Here is a 9,879-nt window from a genome sequence, read left to right on the forward strand (position 1 = left end):
TCTCTCTCTCTCTCTCTCTCTCTCCCTCCCTCCCTCCCTCCCTCCCCTCTCTCCCTCACTCCCTCTTTCCCTATCTCTCTCTTTCCCTCTCTCCCTCTCCCTCCCTCCCTCACTCTCTTTCTGATTCTGCCTTTCAAATAAATAAGTGGATCTTTAAAAAAATTTTAAGGCTGATTTTTATTAATTTTAAAGAGTTACAGACAGAGGTAGAGCCAGAGGGAGAGAGGTCTTCCATCCACTGGTTCACTCCCCAACTGTCCACAATGGCCAGAGCCGCGCCAACCCAAAGCCCAGAAGCTTCTTCTAGGTCTCCCACGTTGGTGCAGGGGCCAAAGCACTTGAGCCATTTTCTACTATTTCCCAGGCCATAGCAGAGAGCTGGATCAGAAGTGGAGCAGCCAGGACTTGAACCAGTGTCCATATGGGATGCTGGCACTGCAGGCTTGGCTTTAACCCACTGTGCCACAGCGCCAGCCCTTTAAAAAAAATTTTTTCAAAGAATGATGGGAAAAAGTGAAGGTGTTTTTCTAACACAAAGAGATTAAAGATGGACATGACATGTGACTTCAAATACTTTGAGTCATTCTGTAGAAGCCTTAGAATGGTTCCCTATGTATCTGTTAGAAGCAGGGCTGATAGACAAACAGGTGCATGACAATGAAGAACACCCTGGCAGCCATGGGAACACACATGGAAGGGGCTGCCTGGAGGGGTGAGGGGTCCTCCTCACTGCTCATATCCAGGCACAGGCTATCAAACTCTTACCAAGGATATGGGAGAGCGACTTCATAAAAAGAAAGAGTTGACCCTAGACAACCTAAAGTTTCTCCTGGTGTCTTGTCATCTGGGTACTGTGCAGATAATAAATGTTCAACTCATACAGGAAGAAAGAGAAGGGAGGAGGGACTGGAAAAGAGAAGCATAAAGAATAGAGGCCAGCACCACAGCTCACTTGGCTAATCCTCTGCCTGCGGCGCCGGCACCCCAGGTTCTGGTCCCGGTTGGGGCACCAGATTCTGTCCCAATTGCTCCTCTTCCAGTCCAGCTCTCTGCTGTGGCCCGGGAAGGCAGTGGAGGATGGCCCAAGTCCTTGGGCCCTGCACCCCATGGGAGACCAGGAGAAGCACCTGGCTCCTGGCTTCGGAGCAGCGCAGCGCGCCAGCCATAGCAGCCATTTCGGGGGTGAACCAACAAAAAAGGAAGATCTCTCTCTCTCTCTCTCTCTCTCTCTCTCTCTCCCTCTAACTCTGCCTGTCCAAAAGAGAAAGAGAGAAAGAGAAAGAAAGAAAGACACAGAAAGTTGTGTAGTACTTTTATATAGTTGGTAGTAACAAAATAGCTAATATTTTTGTTATTAGAAACTTGAGGCAGTTGTTGATGATCTGCCAAAGTAGTAGTCCTGCCGATTGTATTTATGCACAAGCTCTCTCCCTTTCTCCAATCCCTGATTTTCGAGTCACTCCCCACTCTTAGGATAAGAATTGCTGGTTTTTAGAAAGTTTGGAACTAAAACAGGGATTCCTACACAGTTCCAAGGACAAACATGGGGATGAAGATGGTCAGAGTACCAGTAATAATTGCTTTACCTATGATATTGACCTCATTGGGAATATTCTGGCTCCATTGATTAAAGGGCTTCCATTCTTGTTTTAACATATCTGTACATATACATATCCATGCATATATATTGATATATACACATATATTGATTATATGGCAAGAGGATATGCAGAAAAATCAAGGATGTGCTTCTGGAAGTGAATTTACATATACTCAGGGCACAGCACAGAGTGGCATCCCACACAGACTTTAACTTCTGATGATTGGAAGAACTTAGGGTTCACTGCGTCCACCAGTCGCCCCTCTGGGCATCGGTTGTGTTGGACAGTGCCGTGGTCCTGGAGACTAGCCTGACACTGCCTGGTCTCACCCTATGACAGCCTTGAGAACTATACTTTTGAATCTCTCCCTGACAGCGACTTGCTGACTTTCCATGTCTTCCACACAGCCACACTGTCACATGTGGATGGAGAGGAAGCCAGCTCCTGTTGCTGAGATAACTCGGGGACTGAAGACTGGGTCCTTGATGGTGACTGGGGAACACTTTGTGTGGCTGTGACTCTTAGACACACGGGTAGCTGAGGCCTCCTGCTTCACCACCAGCAGAAAAGCAGCAGGCTGCCCAGCTCCCAGGGGTGCATCCAAGGTGCCATCTTGGTATGCGAAGAGCTGCCGGTTTTGCTTCTGTTCCAGTGTTGCATTTATGAGCCATTGCACCTTCTCTGACAATGTCACACGTGCCGAATACCATATCTGGGAAGAGGGGAAGAATGGGCATATCCGTGATAGTCATTCAGCTATCTGTTCAGATGATCAAGTCTTTCAGATGAACTTAGGCAGTCCTTTTATCCATGACCTATGTGCTGCAAACAATGGTCGTGTACAAGTACAGTACATTCAAAACCGAAAATCTATTCTTCACCAAGCTGGCATTGCCATCCTCTCCTTACAGCCCCACTGTCTTTCCACACAGCCAGCTGCGTGAAATCTCTTCTCACTCCATCTCTCTCCTTGCTGCCAGCACCGCAACCCCCCTTCACTGTTCAGTCAGATACCAGGTGCCGCTCTGCCTGCCTTGCTGGCCTCTCGAGCATCCATTGCCCTGTCTCCGCACCCCTGCCATGATCTCAACCAGGCCTGTGGTTTTGGAAGCTGACAAGAACCACTTGGCCCAACTCTTTGCTTTGTATATGAAAAAAAAAATGACCTAAAGAACTGAAGCTAATGCTGCTGACCCCAGGATTACAGCTTGGATATGACCAAACCGTGCCTCTCTCTCTGTACACTGTTGCACAGCTGGTCTCTCTCCACTTCCATCCATCCTGCACAGGTTCCAGACTCTTCTGCCTGGACCATGGCAGCTAGGCTGGTTCGCAGCCCCAAAAGCTTACCTTCAGTGCTGCTCCACACCCCCCAGAATAAAATCCCAACTTCTAAACCTGCATTCAACAATCAAGCTCACTTTCTTCCCAAGCCTGCACTTTGCAGCCAAAGCAAACTGACCCGCCTATCCCCAAGTACTTCTCACCTCACCTGTGCGAATGTAGTTTGCATGCCTGGATCCCACTCATTCATCAGGCAGATGCTGAGCCCGCGGCTTCCCAGGAAGCCCAGAAAACTACCCGAATCCCCCGGTCAAGGTAGTCTCCACCGTGGTGACCCAGCGTTCCGTGCGTAGCTCCCTGTGTCACTCACTGCCTTGTAGAGCGACTGTGTGATACCCAGTGATATTCTGTGCCCATCTAAAGCTTCTTCAGGACTAAATTCTGGTGTGTTTGACTTCTGTGTCACCCAAAACCCTTACTACTCACTCACCTAAGATTCAGAAATGAACCAAAGTGCCCAGGTGCTTTCAAATGATCTCCCAGGACAGGCAGACCTCTACAATTCCTCCAAGCCAGTGACAACTTTCTGTTCATCCTTTTTGTCACAGACAGCTGAGGAGACCAATTATATTATTTTTGCTATGATACACAGTCACTGTTACATAAACAATGTAACTGCCATCCGCCTGAAAGCTTTTTAAATTAATTATATACTACTGGGTTTATTTGACATAAAAACGTAAAACAATATAAAACATCAAATAAATACAGATTTTTTTTTTCTCGAGCAGGTCTCCCATTCTCCCCCCACATACAGGTTCACACACAAAAGGTTAAAATTGTCCAGGAACTCATCAAACGTCTACTGCCATCTTGTGGACAGACAGATGTTAGCAGGATGGTAAATGGAACGGAGTCATGTGTTTTTCTAAACAGCCGGCTTAACTGTTCTATGATGAACCCAGAGAAAGCAGCCTCTTCGTTAATTAAACTATTTGCCAAGAGAGTGGCTAGTCAAGGCCAGCGAGGCCTTTGTTCATTGTTCTTTATCTTTTCAGAACCCTAAAGGGTGCACCCAAATTATTTTCGTTCCTACGATCCAGGAAAGAGGGCTGCTGATAGGCTGTTGTCAGGAAAAGGAGACAGCAGATTTTAGAGGCTTCGCTTCTAGAAGCAACAATGCAGCAGAAAGGTTTCCATCAGTGCATTAACAATTAGAAATGTCATTAAGAGTTAGTGAGTTGTACCCCAAAGTGGCCGAATTTTCCCCAATCAGACGGCAAAGCAACACTGACTATAAATCCGCATTTCATAGACAGGACTACCAGAAGGCCATTTAATGGCCACTCGCATGTTAGAATTCTAATTAATTCCTAAGACATGGGCATGAAACAGGGAAAACACAGTTAAACGTTAGGCAAGAGTCATCCGCCTCTCCATGGGTGGAGGAGACCCCATAGCAGGTTTTTACTGGTAAGTCAATGATCTCCTTTTTAAATGGCAAAGATCCTTGGAATCTTTTCTTTCTGTATTCAATATAGTCCTTATTCAAATACAGAACAAATCTACCAAGGTATTCATGCCATTATTTTGTCTCCAGGGTGCTTTACTGCCTTCTCTTTGGCTTATAATGAAACTCACATGTGGCATTGAACTTATCTTAAAGAAATGTCTCCTTATGTGCATAAAATGAGTTCTGAAAGAGAACCACAATGCTTGGAGCAAAACCCATTTTCGTGGCCAGAGCTCTCCCTTCTCCTGCCCCTGCTCTAGTTATCGGGCCATCGGGATCACGTGGTTTGCATTTCTTTCCTTCATCCCTGCCTGCCTTTTGTTAATCACTCCAGAAAAGTGGTTTGGAAAGTAGCTATCAGTTAAGGCCATGCCCAGCAGTCAGAGGACTGAGTTACACATTCACTTTTTTATTTACTGAACCAAAGTATATCGACCACCTATTTGGTCCCAGGTTCTTTGGGAAGCCCTGGGACCTAAAGGTGCAGAATTGCTGCTCTCCATCAGCTCAGTCTGGGGAGTTGGCAGTTACAGGCTGGCCCGATAAGTGCAGTGCCAGGGGTCTGGAAGCGGTATTACGAGGCCCTAGCTGTTAGATGAGAGGTACTCTAGGAAGGAACGAAGGGCCCATTCATCGCCTAAGTAAATCCAAAGGAACCGTAGGCTGAAGGAACTTGGCTCCGAGCTGGAGAATGAGAGCTGACGATGGGTTTAACGCTGGCCAGTGAAGTCTCGAGTTTTATTTTATTTCCTGGGGAGCAATACAGAAGATCAATGGAAGAAGACTCAAGACTGGAATGAGGAAGACTCATTACTGAAACCTTCAGCGAATCTCAGCCGTGGTGGCCAAACCCTGGGCCATGGTGGAGACGGAGCAGAGGGGACAGATACTCAACGCTTAGAGATCCAGAAGCAGCAAGACTGTGTGAACAACTGGCAAAAACCTGGACTAGGATACCTGGTATCTGGCTCAGGTAGCTATGTAAAGTGCAGTGCTGGAGGGGGAAAAGTAACATCTTTCCCTATTGCCCATCGCAAGATTCATGGCTCAAGCTCCTGGAACAAAAGACGGGTGAACAAGAGGAAAGCAGACAGATTTATTTAATGTAAGTGTTTACAGAGACGTGAGAACTTTCCGAAAAGAAGACCCAGAGAAACAGGAATTCTGTGTATTTTTTTAAATATTTTAATGTATTTATTTATTTATTATTTGACAGGTAGAGTTATAGACAGTGAGAGACAGAGAGAAAGGTCTTCCTTCCATTGGTTCACCCCTCAAATGGCCGCTACAGCCGGCGCTGTGCTGATCCGAAGCCAGGAGCCAGATGCTTTTTCCTGGTCTCCCATGCAAGTGCAGGGCCCAAGCACTTGGGCCATCCTCCACTGCCTTCCCGGGCCACAGCAGAGAGAGAGGAGCAACCGGGACTAGAACCAGGCACTCATATGGGATGCCAGCACCACAGGAGGATTAGCCAAGTGAGCAACGGTGCCGGCCCTGAAATCTGTATATTTTTATGAATAGTCATGCAGAGCAATGGGTGGAGAGCAATAGGGTCTGATCCAATGGTGATTCCTGGAGGGAACTTAGTGAGACCTGTTACTCAGCTCCTCCTCATTGTCATGTCTCTCTGTGACATGCCCTCCTCCCGGGCCCAGGGAAGGGCACCTGTCACTTCAGGGGGCAGGACAGAGAAGGTCAGGGAATGACCTTCCTAAGGCCTATGGCCCACTTCAGGGGAAATGAGAGTGGCCTTCCTGCTTCTGTTGTTGGCTCAAATGCCAGGGTGCCATATTTGAGGGTAGCACGCCCTGCAGCCCAGCAACTCTGTTCCATGAGAAAAGTGCAACTTTTGAGAAACAACTGTGGAGGTCAGCAGGATGGAAATTCTGTGTCCAGAAGTTGATGGCTGGAAGGTTCTAAAACGGAAATAGAAGAAAATATTCATGGGATTTCGTGATTACACCATGGATTAACTTAGCAGGAGAAATCTTGGGGAAGTGATGATTATAAACCCAGGTTGCAAGAATTAATAGAAACATGGATAAATCCAGTTCTCGACTTTGGCTGCATATTCAAGTCACCAAGGGGGTCTTTGAAAGCTACCAAAGTTTTGGCTGCATCCAGGCCTGCTCAACTATGCAGGAAATCCCAGTGTGACCCCAGGGTGAGGATGCTGGTATAGACTCTTCTAGAAAAGTGATGTGGTGGAGGTTATTCCTAAAATGAGAATTACTTGAGAATCGACTAAAGGGAACAACCACTAGTTAGGAATGAGAAAACCAGGAAAGGAAACAATTGCTGATGAAAGCTCTGGGAGGGAGTGGGAGGAGCAGGGGAGGATTTGAAAGCAGCTTAAATGGGAGGCAGGAAGTCTGGAAGTGAGGTTAGCTAGGAAAGCTGGCAGCCATAGCATTCACTTTGAGGGTGACAGGTGAGACGACTTCATCATCAACGTTAACAATAACGAAATCTGTCCCCAGATGAGTCAGGGTGACTTGTCCCCTACTACACATTAACAAACTCGTTAAGAAAACATCTCAGGAGACTCATTGCAGGAAGGAGGCATGGATGCATGGATGGGTGAACAGATTCCTTCCAGTTTAGCTCTGTCTTTACTTCCCTAATCTCACCCTACCACTAAGATTAAGCTATTCTATTAAGCTGGTCTCTTTTTTTTTTTTTGCCATTTTTTTTTTACAGATAGAGTTAATTAGTGAGAGAGAGAGAGAGACAGAGATAAAGGTCTTCCTTCCGTTGGTTCACCCCCCCAAATGGCTGCAATGGCTGGAGCTACGCCGATTCAAAGCCAGGAGCCAGGTGCTTCTTCCTGGTCTCCCATGTGGGTGCAGGCGCCCAAGCACCCAGGCCATCCTCCACTGCCTTCCTGGGCCACAGCAGAGAGCTGGACTGGAAGAGGAGCAACCGGGACTAGAACCTGGTGCCTACATGGGATGCCGGCACCGCAGGCGGAGGATTAATCAAGTGAGCCATGGTGCTGGCCCCTTAAGCTGGTCTCTTTCTATAATCATCACCAGTTTGTCTTCTTCGTCACCTGCACCAATACAAATTTTCATGAGCATGTTACCATAGTAGGAATCAGCAAAGACCACGTAGGCCCTATGCTGCCCTCTGTACATTTGTGAACTGATAAACAACAGTGATCTGGGTGGAGGAGCCGAACATCAAGCAGGTGACAATGCTGCTGCTAAAAATCTCAGTGGATTCTCTCTCTGTGTGTGTGTGTGTGTGTGTGTGAGCATGCAAAGCACATCATGCTTGCAGTCAACAAGAGACTGCATCTACAGCAGTATACGAGGTGTGTGGTGCGCTATACAACCTGGATTTGTGTAAGTACACTCTACGATGTTTGCACAACAAATCCACCTAACACCGCACTTCTTGGAATGTGTCCTATCCTGAAGTGACACGTGAGCTTGTGTTTAGATATGTGGGATGCATGCCAACCTGTGCAGAGCTTGGTGCAGGATGCTACCGTTTTGTCCCATGACCCTTTTACCCGGCCAAATTCTTTTAAGGCATTGGACTTGATGTGTGCTCCTAGTGTTGCCTAGAAACCAGCAGTTCTCTTGCCTTCTCAGGCTGCCTCCACACTGTTCTCCCAGCATGCTCTGCTGTGAAGACTGGTACCCTCTGCCATAAGTGCAGGAGCTTGGATATGATGCTCTCGGTCACTTGTACTTTCTGAAAAGTAAAGCTAAGCTTTGCAACAGGTACCCAGTCAGTGTCACAGGCTGTTCTGTGTCTGTTCCTTGCGCAGCCAGGCTGGCTCCTTCCCTGACTCCCTTTGCTGCTTAGACTTCCACACGCAGGCCATCCCTGCCTATTTCCCCGTTAAACCTGAGCTCCAGAAGTTCAGATGAGAGCAAAGTGGAATGTTTTACATTCTAATGGGTTGAAATGTAGACCCTTAACAAGGTCTATTTCAGGCTTCATTTCATGAAATAAACATGATGCGCAATAAACTTTTACGATCTCACACATGATCTGTTAACAAGTTTCTCATCTCATCTTCCTGATAGAACCATCAAAAACGATCTGATCCCTTGGGAAGATGCTTGAGAGAAATATAACCCCAATAGAATCCAGCTAGGGATGCTTTCTAAGTTATCTGTGAACACCTTCTTCAAAAGGTTGCCCTTCATTAATGAAGTTGAGGACAGAAATTCTGGAGTCAGATTAGCTGTGTCACTTTTTTTTTTTTTTTTTTGACAGGCAGAGTGGATAGTGAGAGAGAGAGACAGAGAGAAAGGTCTTCCTTTTGCCGTTGGTTCACCCTCCAATGGCCGCTGCGGCCAGCGCATCTCGCTGATCCGAAGCCAGGAGCCAGGTGCTTATCCTGGTCTCCCATGGGGTGCAGGGCCCAAGGACTTGGGCTATCCTCCACTGCACTCCCAGGCCACAGCAGAGAACTGGCCTGGAAGAGGGGCAACCAGGACAGAATCTGGAGCCCCAACCGGGACTAGAACCCAGGGTGCCAGCGCCACAAGGCGGAGGATTAGCCTGTTAAGCCACAGCGCCGGCCGCTGTGTCACTCTTGCCCTGAGTCCGCTGTCATGTCTGAAAGGCATTTGTCACCTCATCACAAATGTATGGGCGTAGTGAATGAACTTCCATACTGCAGGTACTGCAACAAACACAGGGCCTGCTCACAGTGAGGCCTGGGAGACGCATACTTGGGTTTTTATTTGTATCAGGGAAAGGATTTTATTGAGGGAAGGCATAGAGGAGGAGAAGGAGGAGTGTGGTCCTGCCAAAGGGAAGAGCCCAGCCTTTTGGTTCCGTGCATCCTCTGTGGTCTCTGTTTCAAGCAGCGAGCTTCATCTTTAAGAAAAAAAAAAGATTTATTTATTTATTTGAGTTATAGAGAGAGAGGGAGAGACACAAAGAGAGATCTTCCATCTGCTGGTCCACTCCCTAGATGCCTGCAACCTTCAGGGCTGGGCCAAGCCAAAGCCAGGAGCTAGGAGCTCTATCTGGGTCTTCTCATGTGGGTGGCAGGGGCCCAAGCACTTGGGCCATCTTCTGCTGCTTTTCCCAGGCCATTAGCAGGGAGCTGGATCAGAAGTGGAGCAGAAGGCTGCTTAACCCATACACAACGCCAACCCTGGCAGCGTTTTTTTCACATGGCACAGTAGGAGTTTTTGGGTTTGTTTGTTTTTGCTATAGAAGACCATGGCTCTTACAGTGGATGATGTCTTCCCCTTCATACTTTATGCTAGAAAGCTGACCACGTACAAAAACCAGGTACCATGCAGCATGCTCTTTCAATACTGATCTCATCTGATTTTTTTTTTAATTGACAGGCAGAGTTAGACAGAGAAACAGAGAGAAAGGTCTTCCTTCCATTGGTTCACTCCCCAAATGGCCGCAACGGCTGGAGCTCCACCGATCTGAAGCCAGGAGCCAGGTGCTTCCTCCTGGTCTCCCATACAGGTGCAGGCACCCAAGCACTTGGGCCAT

The sequence above is a fragment of the Lepus europaeus genome, chromosome 3 (assembly GCF_033115175.1).
Source record: "Lepus europaeus isolate LE1 chromosome 3, mLepTim1.pri, whole genome shotgun sequence".
Taxonomy (NCBI): domain Eukaryota; kingdom Metazoa; phylum Chordata; class Mammalia; order Lagomorpha; family Leporidae; genus Lepus; species Lepus europaeus.